General features: G+C 39.0%; 1 pseudogene; it reads left to right on the top strand.

Annotated features, from left to right (window-relative positions):
• Positions 1-14,213: 14,213 nt before the first annotated feature.
• Positions 14,214-14,953, top strand: LOC100956959 (annotated as a pseudogene).
• Positions 14,954-26,698: the final 11,745 nt, after the last annotated feature.

Genomic DNA, 26,698 nt, shown 5'->3' with positions numbered 1-26,698 from the left:
TAGGATTTAGATGCAAAATGAGTACTGTCCAATTAGTTTCCAGCCTTCTCGTCACACTCCATTCTTGGTGTACTGTGCTGTCACTTCTCTGGAAGGTCAACATCCCTCACTGTTGGCCCAGACAAAGGCTATCCTCTCATTCTTCACTGTGGTCAACTATTTGGCTGTGCATGGAGGGGGCACTTGGTAGATCTGCACACAGTCTTTAAGAAAACACATGAAAATGAATTAATGTAAAGTGGAAAGAATAGTCTCTTTTGTTTCCAGCATTGTAACTTATTTACTACTATTTATCTGATGAGAAGGTACTCTGTGTTTACTATACATCATGAGCATGACAGGTGATAATGAAGTATAGAAATGCTATGATCCCTCCAGAAACAATAAAATGAGCACTAGCACTGGAGTTCACAGCCCAGCGTAGCCACAGCATATCTTCATAATTACAGACTAGCCTCTGTTTCTCCCCTATTAAATAGGAAGCATTAGTGACTACCTCCCAGGGTTGCTGAGGGACTCAACTGAACACATGAAGTAGGACATAAGGTATAACTGGTGATAGCAATAAAGAAGGTGAGACGGGAAATAAGGTGAAATTAGTTGCAACTGGGGAGCAGAACAGTAGTAGAAATTGAAGTAGAAAGTGAGTAGAAAGAGTGGGCAGTACTAGTGGAGCCCAAACAAGGTCTCCACATCATGTGGAGGAGAAGGCATTGGGAAGCCTGCATGCAGACCTCTGCCTGGTGTGGTGTGCTCCCAGTTAACCTGGAGACTCATTTCTGTGGTCCACTAACAGCTCAGAGGTCAATTTGACACAAGAACTCACATCACTAGTTGCAGCTTGTCCATTTAATTAAATTAATGGCCAACCAACTTAGCAACATTAGTTCACCAGAGCATAGTGAGGCCATGTTGGGAAGGGTAGTCTTTGAGATGTATTCAATCATTTAAGAAATACTTAGTGAGTAAGCACGGTCTGCCAGGCACCACTGAAGTATAGACATGTCTCCTGGCTCCATGGGCCATGCAGTCTATGGGAGGGGAGAGGAGTTACAATAAATTATAGGAGGAAAAGTACAGCTGAGGCCTGAGGGAGTAACGATTCAGCAGGCAACGGAGGGTGGCAAAAGCACCTCAGGCATCAGGGGCAACACACGCTGACCTTCCAAGATGAGGGAAAGCAGCTCTCTGAAGGAACTGCAGGGAGGGGGATTCTGGGTTTATTAAGAAAAAAGACTGCAGAGTTAAGATGAGACCAGACTAAGGAGGAGATTGTAAGTCAGGTGACAGAGTTTGCATTCTATCCTAAGAGCAGAGGAAAGACATCAATGGTTCTAGTGGAAAGGGAGCATGATCAAATTTACAGTTAAGAAAGATGATTCTCTTTGTAGGGTAGAGCATGGAGTGCAGGGAATCGAGGCAAGTTAGATCTTCTAGGAAGGTGCGGGAGGAGTCCAGGCACAGAAATCTGGTAACCCAAACTATGGGGGTGGGGTAGAAATGGGCAGAAAGGAATTGAATATAGACATTAAGTACTGCAGAGAGGAGCTCAGAAGAATTATGATGGATATCAAACACAGGGAGAGAGGTTTGGATGGTTGGAGTTGGAAGAGAGAGAGGATAAATTAGCTCTGGAAAGACTACATTTTCAGTGTGTATACAATGTCCTGGAGGGTGCTATCTCAGTGGGCCCAGCACTCCAGTGAACAGGCTGAGGACAGAGAAATGGAGATTATGAACATTTACTAGAAACTGGAGTAAATGATGTGAAGGAGATGAATGGTGTCAGCTACAGAAGGTGAGAAGGTAGCCTGGAAATAAGCTATGAGCAGCAACTGTATATAAGACACGGGCAGAGAACAAGAACAGGAACACTGGCAGAGAGGAAGACGGAGAAGGAGTGACTAAAGAGGTTGGAGGAAACCAGATATTGTAGTTCCACAGAAAGCAAAAGAAGAAGGTGCTTTAAGAGGGACAGTGTAGTCAGCCCTATCAAGTTCCAGGGAGAAGAAATCAGTGATCTTTTGAAAGTAGTGTCAGTAAAATGGAGCTAACATCAGATTAGAGAGAGAAGAGATTAGAAAGGATGGCAAACAAAAGGAAAGAGTTGGGATAGCTTTTTGGCCATGAGGAGAAGAAAGAATTAGGGCAGTAGTTAGAGAGAGTCAAACTTTAGACCACATATAGCCACAAAAAGGTCAGGCTTCTACTGAAGCTGAAGTTAGTGTAGCCAAAGATAACTGTAATAATCTCAGGGAGAGACTAACAGTTAAATTGGCATGTGGAGAGAGAAACTCTCCATCAAGAAAGGGAAAACAAAGAATATGTGTAGAAGAAGCATTGCTCTCACCATTCCCATAAGAAGCAGAAAAGGGGATAGACTTACAGTTTAACTGGTTTGCTCTCTCTCTGTGTCTCCGCCCCTTATCCCTCACCTCCCCTTTTCTCTCTCCCTTTCTCTTCTCCTCCTATGTATTTCAGAACTCCTATCAGAAGTACCCACTGACAGTCCCTGACCACAGCTGTGTCCTGTGCTCATACAGCCTTGGTGGCCATCTCGTGTCACGCTCTGCACAGCTGCTTCTGTCTTTGCTTAATAAATCACATTTATTGTGAATCCACAAAACGCCCAAATAGTCATGTGACAGGTAGTTCTAACTGGGGTAAGAGCATCCTCTTAGGTCCTTTGAAAGCCATTTTGATAATATTTTCTAGCATTTTAAACAAATGTGTTTATATCTGATTTGTAATACAAGAAAGCCAGTTTTAAAATTTCTTCTTGCGCACTCAGTCTAAGAGGCAGGTTGAGTTGAGTCATTTGTGGAGCTGGATTGCTGCTTGTAGTCCAATAAAAACACAGATGTATCCTAAGTGAGAATGTTTGTGTTCATTTACAAAGCAGCAATATTTTGTCTAGTCACAACCATAACACTCCAGGAACACCCTTAAACATCATCTCTCTCCTAGAACAGAGCATCTTTTCTCATAAGGAAAGCTGTGTAAGATGCTTGGTTTCAAAATGGACTCGAACAACTTTCTCATCTGGAGAATACATGAAATTGTAAATAAGTGGTAGAATGCTTTTGAAAACTTCCAATGAAGACATCTATCTTTTGAAAGTCATAGCAAGGCTCAGACTTGGTGCCATCAAATGACTGATGGCAAGACCCTACTGGTTAAAAATTGCCTAGTCATATCTGAGGGAAAGTAATAAAGTATTAAACCAATAAAAACTAATAATCACAACCACTGTGGATATATTAAACATTATTAAATATCCCTTGACAATTCTGAAAAAAAATCTAAGTAATCATGCCACATTTTAAATTAAAACATGGCCCTGGTTCCCCGCATCACTCACTCTCAAGTAGGCATGGTAATAAAGGGGACTTATGATGTCTCTGTGAATATTGCTGCAGAGTTAGCTGGCTGGCTACCCTTTATTATATAATCTCTTTCCACTGCAATTTAATTAAAACAGTGAAGGATCTGACCTTTGCTGGAGATTTTCTCATCCATAGCACTAAAAATATCCCCTGGAAGAAATCTGTCAATATGATCTTTCAAACACATTCCAGCTGGTATCAGAAAAGAAGAGAAAGGAAATGAAAAACATCAGCATTCAAAAAGGTTAGTGCAGGTTGGGACATGGGTTATCTATAAGAAGGATAAAAAATTAATTTAAGCCATCTAATCACATGAAGAAATGAATGAAGTCAGAGTCCAGCATATAATAAGGGCACAACCAATAGTAATTGCCCCCCATTCCTCCACCCCTCTTCCAGGAATTATCTTTGTGTATATTTTGGTTGCATGGCACTTAGAGGCTTTAATGCCTTCATTTGTAGACATTCCTTTGGAGTCTTTTCTGTCCCCATAAACCTCAGAATTCTGTGTATTCTGTAGCAAAAGATTTTACATTGAGGAAAGAGCACTTCTGTATTGAGGATAACAGGGGTTTACTACCAACTCTGTTCTGATGATTGAGATGTTCCTGTCTGGTCATACAATAAGTGCCATTTATTTTTATAGCTGTAGTGAGGGAAGAAAGTTCCATTTATTATTACCGTGTAAACGTGGGCCTCCAATATGAACTTCAGTCTGATGGATGAGGAGTGGAAGTGCTAGAGAGAAGTAGAACTCCAAGGAGAAAGGGAGCCTGAGGCAGGGAAGAAGTCCTGCCAATCATGCTAATCATTCAACAGGGAATGTCTAAGAGGCCCAGAGTGAGGTTGGGCCCACCTAGGGTCAGCTCCTTCCCCATTTCCTATTACTTAGGAAATACACCAAAGACTTCTACATGTTGTGCCAGGGGCTCAACATGTAAAATTGGAATAGTGTTATTGATTTTGCAACTTGACAAGATAATGGGGATGAGTTTAGCATATCTTCTGGCATGATATCATCTGGCATATTATTTGATGTTTAATAATAAGTAGAAGCTAACATTAACGGTCAGGAAATTAAAAAAACAGCACTAAAGAAACTGTGGGTCAACTTAGGAAGCCACAAATTCCCTTTGAAAAATAAAATTAAGTTAGAGTATATAAATCTAAGGCATGAATAAAGCTAAGAAACTATGTTTTATCCATCCTTTTATCCACAGATAATCCTCAAAATCTCTAACAACCATGCAAAAATGGATGCTGACCACAGACAAGTGAAACAGCTGTCACAGTCTATCCTGAGTATCCCATCCCCACAATGCCAAGTGTGTGCTTAGAACATGGCAAGTTCATTTATCAAATGGGAATCACACCTGGTCACCTCACAAAAGTGAGATAAATTAAAAAATAAACACAAATATTGATTAACAACGATCAATTTGAAGATTTATAAAAAATTATTCTTTCTTTTTTCCTAGTAAAGTTTTCGGTGTTCGTGAGTGACCTTGGGTTGTGTTATCTGAATTAGATCTAATTTTCCATTGTTTTTCTTTTAATAAAGCAACAGTTTGGATACTTTAAGTGATAAACTTATTTTTACTAATTGATTATTAAAGTCAATTTGTATCTTGAGGTATTCCAAAAAGATATGAGAAAGCTCTATCTTTATTTACAGTTTATAGGAGGCTTTATTGGGATTCTCATGACAACCCTTCAAAAATAAGAAGACAAGTTCAAGGAAGTTAAATGACTTGCCCATATCAGACAACCAGTGAAAGTGCAGAGTCAAAACTCACTCCCAGGTCATGTGGCTTCCAGTTCCATGCTATGCTTCTCCACACCAGGCAGCCTCTTGGGCGCCTACATCAACTCCTTACTGTGCTTTATGTAGAATGCAGCCCTTCCAGCAATTAATCATCCTTAGGGCTGATTCTGCCACCTTGTGCCCCAAACTCCAGAACCTAGGACAACACCCACATTGTCACATGTTTGATGAGCCAGTAGATATGATCATGGGATTTGGGAGACTCCTGTTGGTTCTTTGCATTACTACAACTTTCTGGTTCTGATAAAAAGATTAAATTTTTCTGAGCCTCCCCCTTTCTGATGCCTGTGGTGGCCATTAACAATGACTGTGCCTATCATCACACTCTAGTTGCCACTTATAGGCATACTTTCAGCCCAGCTAATGATTTCATATGAATAGATTGGAGTTGTCAGAAAAGTAAAAGCTGACACAACTTTAATTGTGATTAAACATATATACTTTGCCCCTCTACATCTCTTTTTAAAATCAAGTTTGAGGTTTAATAATTATATTCCACAGAGACATCTGGAAGCTGCATTGATACTAGTTGGCAGCAGACACCAGATGGGTTAGTCAATCTGGAACAGATGGCAAATTGATATTAATTAATTATAAGCCTGGACTTTTCTATCATTCATGATTCTCAGTTTATATGAATAAGTTTACCATATTGGGTTTACTGAATTTTCTAAATTTCTCCTTATAACCTATGTGATTTTAATAGGAAAAGAGAAGAAACTTTCTCTTTGATCAGAGAATATCTCGAGCCCTTAACACACGCTAGGGCTGTACGATGAATTTTCTTGGGCTCATAGTATTACAGTAGAGCTGAAAGGTGTGATATCAGCATAGCCACAAACCTAGGATTTTTCTATTCCCACTCCAGCAATAAATGCTAACCTCTTCTCACAGTCCTCCCTCCCTCATTTTGTATTCTCAAGAAAATTATCTGTGAGAGCTCTATAAAAGGATAATAGCCAAATGAGAGTAAAATATACTTTTATTAATAGCTCCCCTCATATCCACTATTCAAAGGTAGAGCTCTCTGGAAGGCAAAGGTTGAAGTAAACAAGTAAGGGTTATATTGTGAGCAAGACTCCCATGAGGCATTGGAAAGGATGTGAGGTGCTTTGGTTTATGATAATGACTAGGGAATATTGTTGTAATCTGCAGTAGGGGGAAGAATGTCAGATATTCTATAATAAGTGGGACAGTTCTGCATAATGAGACCAGACCTCTTCACCAACCACCAAAATGACAATATATATGCTTAAAAAATACAACAGCGCCATAATCTATTTTGCAGCATAGTAAAATCATGGAGGATAAGAAATATTCCTGGGACTTTCCCTGGAGGTTAGATGATACAGGCATCTGTATTTTATATAAATAATACATCATAGTATAATAATATTTAAAATATAGTTACATCACTATTTCTTAATTTCATACTTTCTTAGCATCATTTAAATGCCATGTGGATCTACTGATGACTATTCCATTTCCCACATCAGTTACAGTCTCACTGTAAATTAATGTATTAGCCATCTGGTTTTTAGACACTGGTCTCTTAGGAGCTTGGGTTAATGTGAGTTGGTCCATGATACATGAGACATAATCTATTCTCAGACACTAAACTGAATCAGTCTTTAACCTAGACCCAAACTAAGGATAGCTTACCAAGTTCAAGCCACTTAGAGGGCTTCAGATATCCTGCTGGCTTCTCGTGACAGCTCTGCCTCAACTTCAACCTTCTTTCAAGTCATAACACACATATTCCTCTTGAAGAAAGTACTTAGACAAGGGCAGTTTCAAACTTTTATTCTGGAGTATGACTTTTGAAAGAATGTGGATGAGATTCAATTTATATTCTGCCATTGTAGTTAATCAAAATGGCATCAGGAAATGACACCAGTGGTGTGTACGACATTGCATATTAAGAAAAATAGTGCAAGCAGTTTTATGTAAGATTTTTCTCCAACATTCTACCACTAACTCCCTTCTTGTGCCTTTATGTAACTTTACTCATGGGAAGTTTATACACTATGACTAACATAAAATTTTGATAGAATTTGACACATGGCTAAGAATATCACCTGTTACTGTAATTATGAAGCAACTTTGTGCTTCAGAACAGAACCAAATGAAGTTAGGAAAAATAATTCCTTAGAGAAATGTTATTTATTTCCAAAGTCAGTGCGTCATGGAGAGAGCTGTCCTTAACTCAAAGTCTAACCCAGGGTTGAGTGAATATAAAACACCTGGAGGATTTCAGTTCCTTTTCTGGGAGTTCAGTGTTCTGTAACAAATAGAGCTCATATATTTCTTCTGAATGGTAAAACATCATCACGGGGGAGTGAGGGGGTGGGGGGTGGAGCAAGATGACAAATCAGGAAGACCCTCAGGCTGAGCTCTCCTAGAGCAACTGAGGAAGGAGAGTTAGTGGAGAGTTTGGAGAAGAGATTTTGCCTGTAGCTGTGGCTGAGGGTGCGCTGCAAGGCAGGGAGGTGCTATTGCTCTACAAGAATTAGAATTAGAGCAGTGGGGTGGACATCTGACAAGCTACCAAGTCTTGCACCGCCCCGCTGGGGAGCTGGGAAGGTACAGGAAGCCGGGAAGCCCTTTTGCAGCTTTCAGTTCTCAGGGGAAGTATGTGGAATGGCTTGCCTGGAAGAGTGGACGACTTGAACAGCACATACCAGTCAGATTTGAGGGCTGGCTGGAGCAGATTTGCCACCAGTTTGGCAGCAATAGAGACCACCGTTCTGGGAAGGTCCTGGGAGAAGGGGGATGTCCATTATGGAAGGTTTTGAGACGGTTGCGAGGCTGGGTCCCCTACAGGAACACAGCCATTTTAGTTCTGCCTGCTAGGATCAGGACTCTAGTCCACTAGTTGTGACAGGCTCAGGGACTCCAGCACCAGATGAGAACTGTTGTTGGGGTGTACGGTGAAACCTGCCTCTGAAAGATTCAGGAGAGAACTGAGTTCCCAACTGGGGGGAACCTGAATGTTGAGGAAATAATCTGGAATAATCACTGTGGACAATTAAGTTGGGAATCTGGTCCATGCCTGGGTTCTACAGAGAGGTTGTCTGTGTTGTCCAACCCTAAAACTACAGCATCACTTGATGTACTGGCAATATGTTGCAACACAAATATATTCCTACTACCTACTAAAGTAGGATTCCATATATACATACATATATATGCTTCTATGTATATATATTTAGTTTTTTATTTTGTTTCTTTTCTTTTTCTTTTTTTTGGGGGGGGTGTGGTTCTTTCAGTTATTTGTTATGAAGATTTTACTTTTGGTTATTTAAAGCTTTTTGATATTTTGTATTGATGTATTTTGTTTCTTGCTTATTTGCATGGTTGGTTCTTTCCTTAACTTATATTTTTACTTTCATAAAAAGTCAGGGTTCCAGTACTATTTGGTTTCAGCATTTTAGCCTCATTTATTCTCTCTGCATATTTCACTCCAGTACATTCTCTCTTTGGACAAGACTCTTCTATCTCTCTCATCTCTCCCACATTAATTGGCCCTGCAACATCTAAGGTATCCTCTCCCTTTTTCTTGTCTCTCTCCTTTCTTTCTCTACTCCATTTCCCTCTCTCTCCTCTATTAGATATACTGGTATTTTTAATTTCCTTTGTCCTTATCTTAGTATTATTATTATTTTATTATTATTATTATTATTATTTGTTTTGCTGAGAGCTGGGAGAACACAGCTGTGGTCTGGCAGGTAGTCAACAGCTGTGATCAGGCTCAAGGGGGCTAAGAGACCTTTAGTATTGGCAAAATTACACTGCAGAATTTTTCTATTTAGTTTTTATTCTTACTTAATTTTTCCTCAGTGATTTTTGGTTTTGCTCTTTTCCTTCCCTTCCTAGTTTTGGCAGAGGAAGAGTCTGGCTCTGCTCAGGCTGGTAAGGACCACCTGATTTTGAGGAAACCTTCTAGTCCAGCCTCCTCAAAACCCTTGTGCTACAAGCATGGCCTTAGCACTGTCCTGATCAGTACTATTTCTTCCTGACCTCCTTCTCTCCTATTCTCCAAGTTTTTTTTTCTTCTGTCATTTGTCCTTCCCTTTTCTATTCTTTTATTCTTTCATTCTTTTTTACTCTTTCTTTCCCCCCTGTTTATCTCTCCCTGCTCATTACCTTTCTCCCCATTTTAGCCTCCCAACAAGAGGTCTCTTTATCACATAAATTCTAAGACAAAGTAATTTGAAGCAAAGGAGGAGCTGAAAAGGAAAAATGTACACAAGGAGGTGAGCAAGAAGAAAGTACACATGAGGGGGAATAAACAGAAAAATTCAGGCACAATGAAAAACCAAAATAGAGGAACTCTTCCAAGAGACCATGAGATAGCTTTCACAGAAGACTCCTCCTATAAATAATTAATGGATATGACAGAAAGGGAATTTGAAATATGGATGATTAAAGCAATAAAGGGAATGGATGAGAAAATAGAAAGACAAAACCAAAAGTCAGACGAGAGATATATAGAATATAGAAAAGATGTGGATGAGCTTAAAGAAATGAAAGAGACAATCGGGGAATATAAAGTAGCAGTAGAAAGTATCAAAAATAGATAGACCATGGAAAAGAAAGAACATCAGAGTTAGAAGATAAAGTCTTTGAGTTAACAAAGATAATTACAGAGTCAGAGAAGAAGAGAGAGAAAGCAGAGCAGATGCTTAGAGAGCCATAAGACTCCATGAAGCATTCAAACATATGGATAATAGTAATCCCTGAAGGGGAAGAAGATTGTTCCAAAGGTATGGAAGCCCTACTGGAGACTCTCATAAATGAAAACTTCCCAAGTGTAAAGATCCTGACATACTCCTTTCAGATGAATATCAAATCCTGGGTCATGTCACACACTACTTTCAGATGGATATCAAACCCTAGGTCATCTCAACTCTAACAGCCTCTCCAAAGTCAAGATGAAGGAGAAAATACTGCAAGCAGCCAGGAGTAAGCACCAATTGACCTACAAGGGCAGAGCCATTAGGATGACAGCAGACTTCTCAACTGAAACCTTACAAGTCAGAAGAGCATGGACACCCATTTTCCACATCCTTAAACAAAATGATTTTCATCCCAGAATCCTGTATCCTGTTAAACTTAGCTTCAAAATGGATGGAGAAATCAAATCTTTTGAAGATAGACAAGCACTGAGGAAATTTGCTGTAAGACCAGTCTACAGGAATACTCAGACCTATTCTCAATACTGAACACCACAATGGACCACCACCAAAGTAAGCACGTAGAAGTCAAGGCCAGAGCCTTCCACAATGGCACAAAGGATGAAACTACTCAACAAACTATCTCATAATAAGATGAATAAAATTCCACCACACTTATTGATACTCTTAATAAATGTCAATGGATTGAATTCCCCACTGAAGAGGTACAAGCTGACTGATTGGATGAAAAACCACAAACCATCCATATGCTGTCTCCAGGAGACACACCTATCCCTAAAGGACAAATCAAGACTCATGGTGAAGGGATGAAAACCATGTTTCAAGCAAATGAAAATCAGAAGAAAGGAGGGATTGCAATCTTATTTTCAGATACAAGCAGATTCAAAGCAATTTTGGTTAACAAAGACAAATATGAACACTACATACTGGTCAAAGGAACAATACAACAAGAATACATCTAAATTTTAAACATTCCCAGATTTATGGAATACACCTTGAGGGGTCTTAGTAATATGATATCCCATAACACCTTAATTTTTGGTGACTTCAATACACCTCTGACAGAACTGGACACATCCTCTGAACAGAAACTAAGCAAGGATCCAAAGGACTTAATGTGACCCTAGAACAAAAGGGATTAATAGACATACACAGAATAAACCATCTCAAAGCAAAAGAACATACTTTTTAAAAAATTCTCTTAGTATTTCTTTTTTTCTTATTGTTGGGGATTCATTGTGGGTATAAGAAATCAGATTACACTGATTGCATTTGTTAGGTAAAGTCCCTCTTACACTTGTGTCTTGCCCCCCAAAGATGTCTCACACACGGAGACACCCACTCCTCCCCCATTCCTCTCTCTGCTCTTTCTTCTCCCACCCTGTCTGTCCTTCCCACTCTTTGCTCTCCCTTTCCTCCATTCCCCCTCCCTCCTTCTCTCTCTCTCTCTGCTCTGTCCTTCCTCCACCCCCTACCATGTACTAGGTCATTAATTGTCCTCATATCAAAATTGAGTACATAGGATTCATGCATTTCTATTATTGTGATTCTTTACTAAGAATATGTTCCACTTACATCCAGGTTAACACAAAGGATGTAAAATCTCCATCTTTTTTAAAGGCTAAATAGTATTTCATGGTATACATATACCACAGCTTGTTAATTCATTCCTGGGTTGGTGGGCATTTAGGCTCTTTCCACATTTTGGCAATTGTAAATTGAGCTGTGATAAACAGTCTAGTTAAAATGTCTTTGTTGTAAAAGGATTTTTTTCCTTCTGGGTAGATGCCCAGTAATGGGATTGCAGGATCAAATGGGAGGTCTAGCTTGAGTTCTTTGAGGGTTCTACATACATTCTTCCAAAAAGGTTGTATTAGTTTGCAGTCCCAACAGCAGTATAAACTTGTTCCCTTCTCTCCACATCCACATCAGCATCTGCAGTTTTGAGATTTTGTGATGTGGGCCATTCTCGGTGGGGTTAGATGGTATCTCAGCATGGTTTTGATTTGCATTTCTCTAATAATTAGGGATGATAAGCATTTTTTCATGTTTGTTAGCCATTCATCTGTCTTCTTTAGAGAAGGTTCTATTCATGTCTTTTGTCCACTGATAGATGGGATTGTTGGCTTTTTTCATGTGGATTAATTTTATTCTCTCTTTAAGTTATCAAGCTTTTGTCTGATTCAAAATATGCAAATATGTTTTCCCATTATGATGGTTGTCTATTTGCTTTGGTTGTTGTCTCCTTAGCTGTACAGAAGCTTTTCCGTTTAATTAAGTCCCATTTGTTTATTTTTGTTGTGTTGCAATTGCCATGGCAGTTTTCTTCATAAAGTCTTTCCCCAGGCTAATATCTTTCAGTGTTTTCCCTATGCTTTCTTTGAGGATTTTTATCATTTTATGCCTTAAATTTAGGTCTTTTTTCCATCTTGAATCAATTTTGGGGAGTGTGTGGGTCCAGCTTCAGTCTTCTACATGTGGATATCCAGTTCTCCTAGCACCATTTATTGAATATGGTCTTATTTGGTTTATCAAAGATTACCTGGTTATAAGGAGTTAGTTTTATTTCCTGGTTTTCTATTCAATTCCAAGGTCTATGTCTCTATTTCATGCCAGTACCATGCTGTTTTGACCACTATGGCATTGTAGTACAGCCTACAGTCTACTATGCTGATGCCCTCAGCTTTGTTTTTATTACTGAGAACTGCCTTAGCTATGTGTGTGGGTTTTTTTTCTGGATCCATACAAAATGAGGAATTACTTTTTCCAAGTTTTGAAAGTACTATGTTGATATTTTAATAGGGATGGCATTGAATCAGTAGATTGCTTTGGGAAGTATAGACATTTACACAATGTTGATTCTTCCCAGCCATGAGCATGGTATGTTCTTCCATTTGTCAATATCTTCTGCTATTTCTTTTCTTAGAGTTTGATAGTTTTCTTTAAAGAGGTTCTTCACCTCTTTTGTTATGTATATTCCTAGGTATTTCATTTTCTTTGAAGTTATGATGAAAGGAGTTGTGTCCTTGATTAGGTTCTCATCTTGGCTGTTATTGGCATATACAAAGGCTACTGATTTGTGGACATTGATTTTATATCCTGAGGCCTTACTATATTTTTTGATTATGTTCAGGAGTCTTGTGATTGAGTCTTTGGGTTTCTCTAAGTATAAGATCATATCATCAGCAAAGTGGGAGAGTTTGACCCCCTCTACTCCCATTTGGATGCCCTTTATTTCTTTCTCTTGCCTGATTGTATTGGCTAGAACTTCCAGTACTCTGTTGAATAGTAGTGGTGATAGAGGACAATCTTGTCTGATTCCAGTTCTGAGTGGAAAAACTTTCAGTTTTACTCTATTCAGTAAAATATAAGCTGTGGGTTTGTCATAGATAGCTTCAATAAGTTTAAGAAATGTGCCACCTATGCCTGTACCCTCCAGTGTTCTAATTAGAAAAAGGATGCTGGATTTTATCAAATGTTTTTTCTGCATCTATTGTCTTTGTTTTTGCTTCTGTTGATATGGTGAATAACATTTATGGACTTGTGTATATTAAACCAGCTTTGCATTCCTGGGATGAAACCTACTTGATCATGATGTATGACTTTTTTGATGATAAGTTGTAATTTATTGGCTAGGATTTTGTTGAGAATTTTTGCATCTATAAAATCATTTGTCAAATTGGTCTAAAGTTCTCCTTTTCAGTTGGGTCTTTTCCTGGTTTAGTTATCACAGTGATGTTTGCTTCATAGGAAGTGTTGGGGGGAAGATTCCTTCCTCTTCAATTTTTTTTGGAATAATTTCTGCAGTATGGATATAAACTCTTCTTTGAAGTTTTGATAGAATTCTCATGTGGAGCCATCTGGACTAGGGCATTTTTTTTTTGGAAGATTTTTTTATTGTTTCTTTGATCTCAGTGCTTGAAATTGGTCTCTTCAGGAGATCTATTTCATCTGGGCTAAGTCTAGGGAGAGGGTGTGATTCCAGATATTGATCCATTTCCTTCACATTTTCAAATTTCTAGGCATAGAGTTTCTGGTAGTATTCAGAGATAATCTCATATATATCTGTGGCATCAGTTGTTATTTCCCCTTTCTGATTGAGGTTACTAGAGATTTTACTTTTCTATTTCTAGTTAGTCTTGCCAAAGGTTTATCTATTTTATATATTTCTTCAAAAAACCAACTCCTTGGGTGGGAGCGGCCGAGGGGGAAGAGTGTGTGTCTGTGAGGGAGAAGGAGGAGAATAGCCCAAATGGTCTCAAGAGCCCCAGGGGGGGAGGCCCCCAAGGTGGAGCCCTGTGGTGTATGTGTGGTAACACCATGTCCGTGCCTCTGCTCACCGATGCTGCCACTGTGTCTGGAGCTGAGCAGGAAATGGCTGCGGTTATTTTTTTACATGGACTTGGAGACACAGGGCACAGCTGGGCTGATGCCCTCTCTACCATCCTACCATCCGGCTCCCTCAGGTCAAATACATCTGTCCCCATGCGCCTAGGATCCCTGTGACACTCAACATAAAGATGGTGATGCCCTCCTGGTTTGACCTGATGGGGTTGAGTCCAGATGCCCCAGAAGATGAAGCTGGCATCAAGAAGGTAGCAGAGAACATCAAGGCCTTGATTGAGCATGAGATGAAGAATGGGATCCCTGCCAATTGTATCGTCCTGGGAGGCTTTTCACAGGGTGGAGCCCTATCCCTCTACACAGCCCTTGCCTGCCCCCACCCTCTGGCTGGCATTGTGACACTGAGCTGTTGGCTCCCTTTGCACGGGGCCTTCCCCCAGGCAGCCAATGGCAGTGCCATGGACCTGGCCATCCTTCAGTGCCATGGGGAGCTAGACCCCATGGTACCTGTATGGTTTGGGGCCCTGACAGCTGAGAAGCTCCAGTCTGTTGTCACACTTGCTAGGGTCCAGTTCAAGACATATCCAGGTGCTATGCACAGCTCCTGTCCTCAGGAGATGGCAGCTGTGAAGGAATTTCTTGAGAAGCTGCTGCCTCCTGTCTAAACAGAGTTGCTGGCCCCCAGCATAGTCCCTAAGCTCATGGGGATCCCAGCAAGCAAGCGTGGCACCATCTTGGATCTGAGCCAGTCAAGCCCCTGTCCCCACCCTTCCTGACCCCATCCTTTTCCCACAGGTCTCTGGGGCAGATGGTAAGACCTGGCCAGGCCTTCCTTCCTGGCCTCAGCCACCTGGCCATCTTCAGCAGGGGTGAGCTACTTTCTTTTCCCATTTCCCTGGAGGCAAGGCCCCTGGCAACAGTATTTGAGGGGCTATAGGCAGCTGGAAAAGGGGCCCAGCCACTGACCCACTTACTCAGGACCTCACTCATGAGCTCCGCTTTGGGCCCCCTCCTGTGACCTCAGGGTTTGGTCCATGGGGCCCACTTGGGCCCCTAACCCCAACTGATTCTGCCCAGATAATCATGTGTCTCTCCTGCCTTTACACTAGCTGCTTCCCAAACATGAATGTGGCCGTGACCCCAGGGGCCTCCTGCTGCTGTGGGCTTCTTGCCCTGGGCAGGAGCACTATTGAGGAGGTGGAGTCTTTCAAGAGGGCTTCCCTCAGCTGTTCCCCCACTTGGGGATTGAGTCCTGCCTCCCTGTTACCCTCCTCTCTGCAGGCCCAGAGCCTGCAGGGCTGGAGGAGGCTGGAGGTCTCCCCTACCTGTCTCACCTCCACTTTGTTTCCACTCTAGGGCAGGAAGGTGGTGGGGAGTTGTGTCTCATCTTCTGTCTCCATGTGGTTTGGGGTGTTTTTCTTGTTGTATCCTGGATTCTGATAAAATTAAAGAAATTGCTTCCTCAAAAAAAAAAAAAAAAAAAACCAACTCCTTGCCTCATTAATTTTCAGAATGATTCTTTTGTTTTCAATTTCATTGATCTCTGGTTTAATTTTGGATATTTCTTTTCTTCTGCTAGGTTTAGGCTTAGATTATTCATCTTTTTCCAATTCCATAATATGGCTTGTGAGTTTGTTGCTTTCTTTCTGTTTTTCAGATGTAGGCATCTAAAGTGACACATTTCCTCTCAGGACTGCTTTTGCTGTATCCCACAGGTTTGGGTAGCTTGTATCTTCATTGTTGTTATGCTCAAGGAAGTTAATGATTTCCTCTTTTATTTCTTCCTGCACCCAACTGTCATTCAGCATAAGGTTGTTTAATTTCCATGCCTTTGTGTGTGGTTGAACATTTTAGTTAGAGTTGAGTTCCGTCTTTAGTGCCTTGTGGTCTGAGAAGATAAGGATAGCATTTCAATTCTTTTGATTCTGTTGAGGTTTGTTTTGTGTCCTAGGAGATGATCAATTTGGGGGACTGTTCCATAGGCCGATGAGAAGAATGTATATTCTTTATCTTTGGGATGGAGTGTTCTATATATGTCTATCAAGCACAGTTGTTCTAGGGTCTCTCATATCTTTGTTTAGTTTCTGTTTAGAGTATCTTTCCAGCTCTGTAAGAGGAGTGTTAAAGTCCTCTGTGATAATGGGGTATAGGATATATTGCTCAGACTAATTAACATCTGTTTCAAGAACCTGGGAGCATTTAAGTTGGGGGAATAAATATTTAGAAACATCTTCCTATTGTATTTTTCCCTTGAGCAATATATAGTGTCTATCTTTGTCTTTTTTGACTTTAGTTGCTTTAAATACACTTATATTTGAAAATAAGATTGAAACCCTTCTTTTCTTCTGAATTCTATTTGCCTAAAAAATTGTCTTCCAACCCTTAACTCTGAGTTTTAATTTGTCTTTTGAGGCAGATGGATGGCTTGTGCTGAGTTTTAATTTGTCTTTTGAGGCAGATGGATGGCTTGTGTTTTTTAATCCAATCATCCAGTCTATGCCTCTTCAGTGGGGTATTCAAGCCATTAACATTTACTGAGATAATTGATAAGTGCAGTAGCATTCTATTCATCTTATTTTGTGAAAGTCCATTGCTTAGTTTTATCTTTTGCATCATTGTGGAAGATAGGTTCTGTCCTTTAATTTCTGGGTGCTTACTTTGCTGGTGGTCCATTGTGATGGTCAGTGTGTAGAACAGGTAGAAGCATTTCCTGTAGAGCTGGTCTTGTTGTGGCAAATTTCCTCAATGTTTGCATATCAGTAAAAGATTTGATTTCTCCATCAATTTTTAAAGCTTAGCTTAGCAGGATATAGAATTCTGGGCTGGAAATCCTTTTGTTCAAGTAGATTAAAGGTAGATGACCATTGTCTTCTTGCTTGGAAAGTTTCATTAGAGAAGTCTACAGTCACCCTGATGGATTTTTCTCTGTAGGTCAATTGGTGCTTATTCCTGGCAGCTTTCAGAATGTTTCTTTTTCTTGAGTTTGGACAGGATCATCACAATGTGTCTTGGAGAAGCTCTATTTGAGTTGAGGTGACCTGGGAACCGATAACTCTCTGAAAGGAATATGTCAGAATCTTTGGTGGTATTTAGAAATTTTCATTTATAATATTCTATAGTATGGCTTCCATTCCTCTGGGGGATTCTTCTTTCTGGGATACCTATAACTCATATATTTGAATGCTTCATAAAGTCCCATAATTCTGTCAGTGAGCATTCTGCTTTCTCTCTCTTCTTTTCTGCCTCTTTAACTATCTGAGTTATCTCAAGATCTTTGTCCTCTACCTCTGAGATTCTTTCTTCTGCATGGTCTAATCTGTTGTTGATACTTTCTATTGCATCTTTAAGTTCCCTAATTGACTGCTTAAATTCCTTTAGCTCTGCCATATCCTTTATGTATTCTTCATATCATTCATCTCTTATTTGATTCTGTTTTGGTATTTCCTTTTGGTTATTTTCCACTTTCTCAGCAATTTCTTTCATTGTTTTCATCATCTGTATTTTATATTCCCCTTCTGTCATTTCTAATATTTATTTATAGGTGGAATCCTCTGCAGTAGCTACCTAATGGTCCCTTGGGGAGGGTGGTGCTCTAGACTGGTTTTACATGTTGCCAGGATTTTTCTGCTGACTCTTCCTCATGAGTGTTTTCTTTTGTCTGTCTCCTTGCCCTAATTTCCCTTTCACTTCCTCTTGCTCTTTAAGTTACCATGCCTCTGGCCTAAGGTTTTGATGAGTGAGTTGGCCATACTGGAAGCAACTGAAAAGTACACACTGGAAAGCTGCACATCAGTGAGAATGAAGGAGCCATAACTCTGTGCAACAGCACAGAATAATCTCAGAAACATGTGAGCATAGGTCATCATTAGAGTGACAGGAGAGGGTTCCACATCACAAGAAGATGAGGAGATGGATCTTGAAGTATAAGAAGCATTGGATCAAAAGAATATACATTTTTCTTGTCATCTCATGGCACATACTCCAAAATTGATCCTGTCCTAGGATACAAATGAAATCTCAGCAAAATTAAAGGAATAGAAATTGTACCATGTCTCTTCTCAGACCACAGGCTATAAAGGTGAAGCTCAACACCAACAAAAATGTTCATCCCCAAACAAAGTCTTGGAAACTAAATAACCTTATACTGAATGATAGTTGAGTTTTGGAAGAAATAAAAGAGGAATTTTTTAACTTCCTTAAATATGACAACAATGAAGATACAAGTTACCAAAACCTCTGGGATACAGCAAAAGCAGTCCTGAGAGGAAAATTTATTGTGCTAGATGCTTACCTTCAAAAAACAGAAACTGAGCACATCAGCACACTCACAAATCATCTTATTGGAATTGAAAAGAGAAGAACAATCTAACCCTAAACCCAGCAGAAGAAAAAAAATATCCAAAATTAAATCAGAGATTAATAAAATTGAAACAAAAAAATCGTTCAGAAAATTAATGAAACAAAAAGTTGGTTTTTTGAAAAAGTAAATAAAATAGATAAACCTTTGTCCAGACTAACTAGAAATAGAAAAGAAAAATCTTTATTAACTTCAATCAGAAATTATAAAGGGGAAATAACAGCACATGCCACAGAGATACAAGAGACTATCTCTGAATACTACAAGAGACTCTGCGCCCAGAAATTTGACAGATATATATGAGATTATCTCTGAATACTACCAGAAACTCTATGCCTAGAAATTTGAAAATGTGAAGGAAATGGATCAATATCTGGAATCACACCCTCTCCCTAGACTTAGCCAGGAAGAAATAGATCTCCTGAAAAGACCAATTTCAAGCACTAAGATCAAAGAAACAATAAAAATCTCCCAAGAAAAAAATGTTCTGGTCCAGATGGCTTCACACCAGAATTCTATCAAACCTTCAAAGAAGAGCTTATACCCAACTACAGAAATTATTCCAAAAACTTGAGAAGAAGGAGTCTTCCCCAATATGTTCTATGAAGCAAACAGCACCCTGATACCAAAACTTGGAAAAGATCCAACTAAAGAGGAGAACTATACACCAATTTTACTAATGAATATAGATACAAAAAATTCTTAATAAAATTCTACCCAATAGACTACAGCTTAACATTTAAAAAGTGATATATTATGAGCAAGTAGGTTTAATCCCAGGGATGCAAGGCTGGTTTATATGCAAGTCCATAAATGTAATTCAGCATATCAACAGAAGTGAAAACAAAGACCACATGATCCTCTCAATAGATGCAGAAAATGCATTTGACGAAATTTGACGTCCTTTTCTAATTAGAACTGTGAAGATATAGGCATACATGGCACATTTCTTTTACAGATCAAAGCCATCTATAACAATCCCACAGCTAATATTATACTGAATTGAGTAAAACTGAAAGCTTTGGAAAGCTTTATTTTGGAAAGAACTGGAATCAGACAAGGTTGTCGCCTATCACCACAACTATTCAACATAGTGCTGGAAGTTCTAGCCAATACAATTAGGCAAGAGAAGGTAATAAATGGCATCCAAATGGGGGCAGAGGAAGTGAAACTCTCCCTCTTTTCTGACAATATGATCTTATGCTTAGAAAAACCCAAAGACTCAACCACAAGACTCCTGAACATAATCAAAAAATATAGTAAGGCCTCAGGATATAAAATCAGTGTCCACAAATCAGTAACCTTCGTATATGTCAATAACAGCCAAAATGAGAACCTAATCAAGGACACAACTCCTTTCATCATAACTTCAAAGAAAATGAAATACCTAGGAATATACATAACAAAAGAGGTGAAGGACCTCTTTAAAGAAAACTATCAAACTCTAAGAGAAGAAATAGTAGAAGATATTGATAAATGGAAGAACATACCATGCTCATGGCTGGGAAGAATCAATGTTGTGTAAATGTCTATACTACCTAAAGCAATCTAGCGATTCAATGCAATCCCCATTAAGAAACCATCATCATAGTTTCATGACTTGGAAAAAATAATTCTTCATTTTGTATGTAACCAGAAGAAACTCCATATAGGTAAGGCAATTCTTAATAACAAAAACAAATTCAGGGGTATCACCCTACCAGACTTTGGGTTGTACTACTATGCCGTAGTGGTCAAAACAGCATGGTACTGGCAGAAAAATAGAGACATAGACACCTGGAATCAGATAGAACACCATGAGATGAAACTAAAATCTTAAAGCCACACCTGATCTTTGATAAACCAAACAAGAACATTCACTGAGGGAAAGAATCCCTATTCAATAAATGGTGATGAGAGAACTGGATAACTACATTTAAAAGACTGAAATTGGACCTGCATCTTTCTCCACTCACTAAAATTGATTCAAAATGGAAAAAAGATCTAAATCTAAGGCATGAATGAATAAAAATCCTCAAAGAAACTGTGGGGAAGACATTTGAAGATATCAGCCTGGGGAAAGATTTTATGAAAAAGACTTCCATGGCAATTGCAACAACAACAATAAACAAATGGGACTTAATTAAACTGAAAAGCTTCTGTACAGCTAAGGAGACAACAACTAAAGCAAACAGATAATCATGAGAATAGGAAAATATATTTGCATATTATTTGTAGACAAAACCTTGATAACTAGAATCTATAAAGAACTAAATTAAGTAAGCAACGGGGGGGAAAGCCAGCAATCCCTTATATCAATTGGCAAGTGAGATGAATAGAAACTTTTCTAAAGAAAACAGACAAATAGCTAACAAGCATATGAAAAATGCTCATCATCCCTAATTATTAAAGAAATACAAATCAAAACCACCCTGATATATCACCTAACCCCAGTGAGAATGGCCCACACCACAAAGACTCAAAGCTACAGAAGCTGACATGGTTGTGGAGAGAAGGGAACACTTTTACATTGTTTGTAGGACTGCAAACTAACTTTTTAGAAGGAAATATGGTGAATCCTCAAAGAACTCAAGCTAGGCCTCCCATTTGATCCTGCAATCCCATTACTGGGCATCTATCCAGAAGAAAAAAATCACTTTGCCATAAAGACATTTGCACTAAACTGTTTATCATAGCTCAATTTACAATTGCTAAAATGTGGAAACAACCTAAATGCCCACTAATCCAGGAATGGATCAACAAGCTGTGGTATATGTATATCATGGAATACTATATAGCCACTAAAAAGGATGGTAACTTTACATCTTTTGTATTAATTTGGATGGAGTTGAAATACATTCTTCTTAGTAAAGCATCAAAAGAATGGAGAAGAGAGAATCCAGTGTACTCAATCCTGATAGGACAATGGATGCTAGTATATGGTGGGAGGAAGGGGAGAGAGAAAAGAGGGAAGGAGGGAGGAGGGTGTGGGGCCACAGTGTGTGACACACCTCTTGGGAGTGGGACACTATTAATAGAAGGACTTCACCCAGCAAATGCAAGCAGCATAACCTGGCTCATAGTATCCTGTATGAATCCCTAACAATAAAAAAAAAAGTCATCACCAGCATTTAATGATACCTAGATTTTTTAAAAAGCAACAATTAAAAAACTGAGAGAGGGAGGAGACGGAGGGCGATTGGTGGGATCATGTCTATGATTTATCCTAAGGGGGCACATGTGAGTCTTTCTAAATGTAGCATATAAATGTCTTAACACAATAATTAAGAAAATGACATGAAGGTTATGTTAACCAGTTGGATGAAAGTATTTCAAACTGTATATAGAAACAACACTCTGTACCCCATGATAGTATTAATGTACACAACTATGATTTAATTTAAAAAAAAAACTGAGTATTTGCAGAATGTACATTGATGAACTTTTAATTCCTCTATTTTCATGTTTCTGTTTTGTCCTGTGAAATATTTTCAATGTAGGAAACAGTATAGGACCTAAAAATAATAACAGCCTTAATCACTGTCATTTTTGAATATTAAAGAAGGCACTTTGCCAAATGCTTTACATATTACAGTGTGTGTAGTGAGATAAATTTTATCCAGTCTAGAGAAGCTTCTAGACAGTTGTGTCTAGATGAACCAGCAGGTCCCTCATAGTAGATCTTTGTGTGGGAGCACACTATTCCTTTGATTCTTGAAGGAATGAAAATGCTCCATAAGTTGTAACCCTACTTTTGGAGGAAGGACCTTCTATGATCTAACAAAGTCTTCTCCTCTCAATGTCCTGTTAACTAGGAAAAGTTTAGAAATTTCGCTTAGAAAATAAATTATGCTCCAGTGAGGATACATAAGACTCCAGACTCCCTTCTTTTGAGTTTCAACCCTGTTAAAAAGCTTCTACAATAAATGAAAGTGGCATAAACTGAGGTATTTTGGTACAAAAACACACCAAGGACCCCATGAGCAATCGGTTTTAAGGAAGAGGACTTAGAATAGAGGCCTGGATTCAACAGTAGACCCAGCCACGTTTGTGCAAGCTTGACTACAGAGATCCTAACCCTGTACCAATAATTGGATGTGTAAAATTCCTAGAAACTCCCTCTGCTCATGTGGCATGAGCTCAGCTATCCAAAGCTCTTTGAGCAGACTGTGTAATGGAAGGAGAGATTTTGAGGGGACATTTGCACACTTTTGTCTTGCCTTTCCAAATGTATATTTAGTTTTCAATAGAGATTCATGACCATAATCATTTCGTTCTGCTTTATAAGCCAAATTGAGACAGGAGGGAGAATGATTGGGGAGTAACTTTTGTTAGGTTCTTGTGAGGTCAAGAATCCATGATGGAAGCAGGTTGCATTTACAAATGTACAGATTGATACTGGGAATGATGCCCTCATTGATTACAGAGGAAATGGCTATCCAGGTGGATAATCATGTATAATTCATGTACAAACATACACATACACTGTACAAATCCTTAACAAGGGAAGGGTCTCCTGAATGCATGATCTGTTAGAGCCATAGGAGCACTGAGCATGGCTGGCAGTGGTGAAGGGCCTCTGATTCAGGGTGCAGCTTTCTTTCTCCCTTCCTGCTCTTCCTAGACCTGACCCCTCCCTCCAGTCTGAGACTACCAAAAACAACAGCTGTCCTGAAGCTGTGGTTCTTTTTGTCTGCCAAGAGACTGTAGCAATATCACATAGATATTAAACCCCAATTTCACCAAGGAGATGCCTTCTGCTCTCCAGACAGTGAAAGCGGCATTCTTGTCACATGGAGACAGATGCAGTTAAACTGTCTGTGGCTTATTTGTGCCACTTAGTTTAGAAACAATAGATATGAGGGTGTGAGCAAATAAGAAGCTACATCTTTGAGATGTACTTGATAACCTTTAGAGGTCACATCTATATCACTGTAGGTAGTGAAGAACAGGAAAGTGCAGTGGTAGGTTGGACTTTGCGAGGAAGGACATCTGGACCTGTGTGCTCTCTGGGTACATGAGACTTGCACAAAGCAGAATTGCCTCTTACAGAGTCTGCCACTGGCAAGGGCCCTGTCAGTATGATCAGTGACTGTTAACTCTCCCCACAATGGCTTCTCTTTGTTCTTGGAACAAAGGTCAAAATATCTGACATACTCTGTTGTGTCCACCTTGTCTAGGCCCACTTATCTTTGAAGTCTCTTCCTTTACACTCTTCCACCTGCTATGTCTGGATAACTTAACTTACCATGACACAATTGTGCCAAATACTCAATACAACTTCAACCAAAATTTTAGCAGAACCACGTGTATTTGTCTTTGTGTGTGTGTGTGTGTAAACTGAAAAATTGACATGCTGATCCAAAATGTGAAATGAAAAGTCCCAGGATTAGCAATTCAGCCTGAAAGTAGAATAGAAAAGCTGGCAGAAGACCCACCACTGTCAGAACACACTATAAAGACATGGTGACAGCATAATATTGGCATAAGCATGTATGAGCAGGCTAACAGTACAGAAACAGGGATTCCAGAAAAAGACCCTCACACATGTGGCTACAATAATGACAAGAGTCACATGCAATGCAATGTATATATAAGATAATTGCATATTTAAAGAAGAAAAATGAATGAGTGAAATACAAAACAATAAAAATTTCAGAGGAAAATGTGGGATATTATTTGGAATAAACAAAGATTTCTTAAATAGAATACAAAAAGTACCATAAATTAAAAAAAAACTTTTGTTTATGAAAAAGACAAACCCCACAATTAAGGCAGTAAAATGCTAAGTCACTCAATGGAAGGTGATATTTGTAACACAAACATCTGACAAAAGACAAATACTTATGAAGATAACTTTACTCTGGGAGGCCCAGGTGAGTAGGTTGCTAGAGCTCAGGAGTTTGAGACCAACCTGAGCAAAAGTGAGACCCCATCTCTACTAAAAATAGAAAAACTAGTCGAATGTTATGGCAGGAACCCATAGTCCTATCTACTTGGGAGGCTGAGGCAAGGGGATCATTTGACCCGAAAACTGAAATTGCTATGAGCTATGATGCCAGGATACTCTACCTAGGCTTATAGAGTGACACTCTATATTGAAAAAAGAATGTACAACTTCTATAATTCAATCAGAAAAAGACATATAAACCACAAAAAAAAAATGGCAAAACATTCAAAGAAGTACTTTACAAATGAGAATATGAATAGATGAAATGTATTCAACCACACTCATCAGAGATATGCAGATGAAAATTACAGTGTGATATTTCTACTCATCAATCAGAATGACTTCAAAACACTAATAATACCAAACCCTGGTGAGGATGAGGCACAAGTCAAACTCTTTTTTTTCTTTTATACAGTAGCCTTTTATTTTTAATACCTATTATGTCCTAATTTCATAGGGAAAAGGGAATGTGACAAAGCTTGCTATCCTATTATGCCATGAACTCATGGGGAATAGGTACCAGTAGTATATGCTCCTGTTCAACTGGTTCTCTTAACTCTCCTGTGTGCTCTGCTGTATACCTATTACACAATGAATTCATAGGGAATGGGTTCCAGCAGCTCAGTCTCCTTTCTGCTGTTTCTTACAAAGTGAGCTTGTCTGGGTGGAGCAGGTTGGCACTTCAGTTAAAACCAGGTACCATTCCTTTTGGCTTCTTTATTTTTCTGATCATTTTCCTTCACACATTTTAGGAAACTATCTCAGCTCTTAGAGTACTTACTGTGCTCAATATAAACATTAATCTTCTTGGCAAGAATCTTGCCCTTAAGTTGTTTATAGAAATGCCAACAGTATGTGGGGTGACGTTGTAGACTCTACCACTTTTGCCATGGTGACATCTGTGTGACATGCCTTTTTGAACAGTACCCTTTCCCTTGAAGTCTACAGTATCACCCTTTTTGTAGATTTGCATATATGTGGCCAAAGAAACAAATCCATATTTTCAAAAAGGCCCAGAGATAATCTACTGGGTACCTCTCATCTTTCTCTATGTGTCTGTCATTTTGGTGAATTACTGGAAAATAGCATCTCCAGCCAAAAGGCACAACTCAGGAGTAAAATTGAAAACATTTCCACTCAGATCTGGAACTAGACAAGCATGCCCATTGTCTCCACTACTATTCAACATAGTAATGAAAGTCTTAGCCATCATAATCAGGCAAGAGAAGGTGATCAAGTGTATCCAAAGGGGGTCAGAGGAGATCAAACTCTCACTCATCATGGATGACATGATCTTATACCTGGAAAACCCAAGGAACTCAACTACAAAACTCTTAGAAGTGACCAAGGAATACAGTAGTGCCTTAGGGTACAAAATCAATACTTACAAATCAGTAGCTTTTATATATACCAGCAATAGTCAAGCTGAAAATATAGTCAAGGATTCTATTCCTTTTACAGTAGTGCCAAAGAAAATGAAATATTTGGGAGTTTACTAACAAAGGACATGAAAGATCTCTCTAAAGCAAACTGTGAAACTCTGAGAAAAGAAATAGCTGAAGATATTAACAAATGGAAAAACATACCATGGTCATGGCTGGGAAGAAGCAACATTGTTAAAATGTCCATATTACCCAAAGCAATATACAATTTTAATGCAATCCCTATTAAAGCTCCACTATCTTACTTTAAAGATCTCAAAAACCTAATACTTAGTTTTATATGGAATCAGAAAAAAACCTCAAATAGCCGAGACATTACTCAAATATAAAAACAAATCAGGAGGAATAATGCTATCAGACCTCAAACTATACTATAAATTGATAGTGATCAAAATAGCATGGTACTGGCACAAAAACAGAGAGGTAGATGTATGGAACAGAATGGAGAACCAAGAGATGACCCAGCTACTTACCATCATTTGATCTTCGATAAGCTAATCAAAAATATTCAGTGGGGAATAGATTCCCTATTTAACAAATGGTTCTGGATAAACTGGCTGGCGACCTGTAGAAGACTGAAACTGGACCCATACCTTTCACCACTACCAAAGATAGGCTCTCACTGGATTTAAACTTAAGACACGAAACTATAAAAATACTAGAAGAAAGTGCAGAGAAAACACTTGAAGAATTTGGCCTGGGAAAATATTTTATGAGG

Source organism: Otolemur garnettii, unplaced genomic scaffold, assembly GCF_000181295.1.
Source record: "Otolemur garnettii isolate 467f Iridium unplaced genomic scaffold, OtoGar3 scaffold00154, whole genome shotgun sequence".
NCBI lineage: Eukaryota > Metazoa > Chordata > Mammalia > Primates > Galagidae > Otolemur > Otolemur garnettii.
Note: the sequence above shows the minus strand (reverse complement) of the source record. Positions and strands in the feature narration are given on the sequence as shown.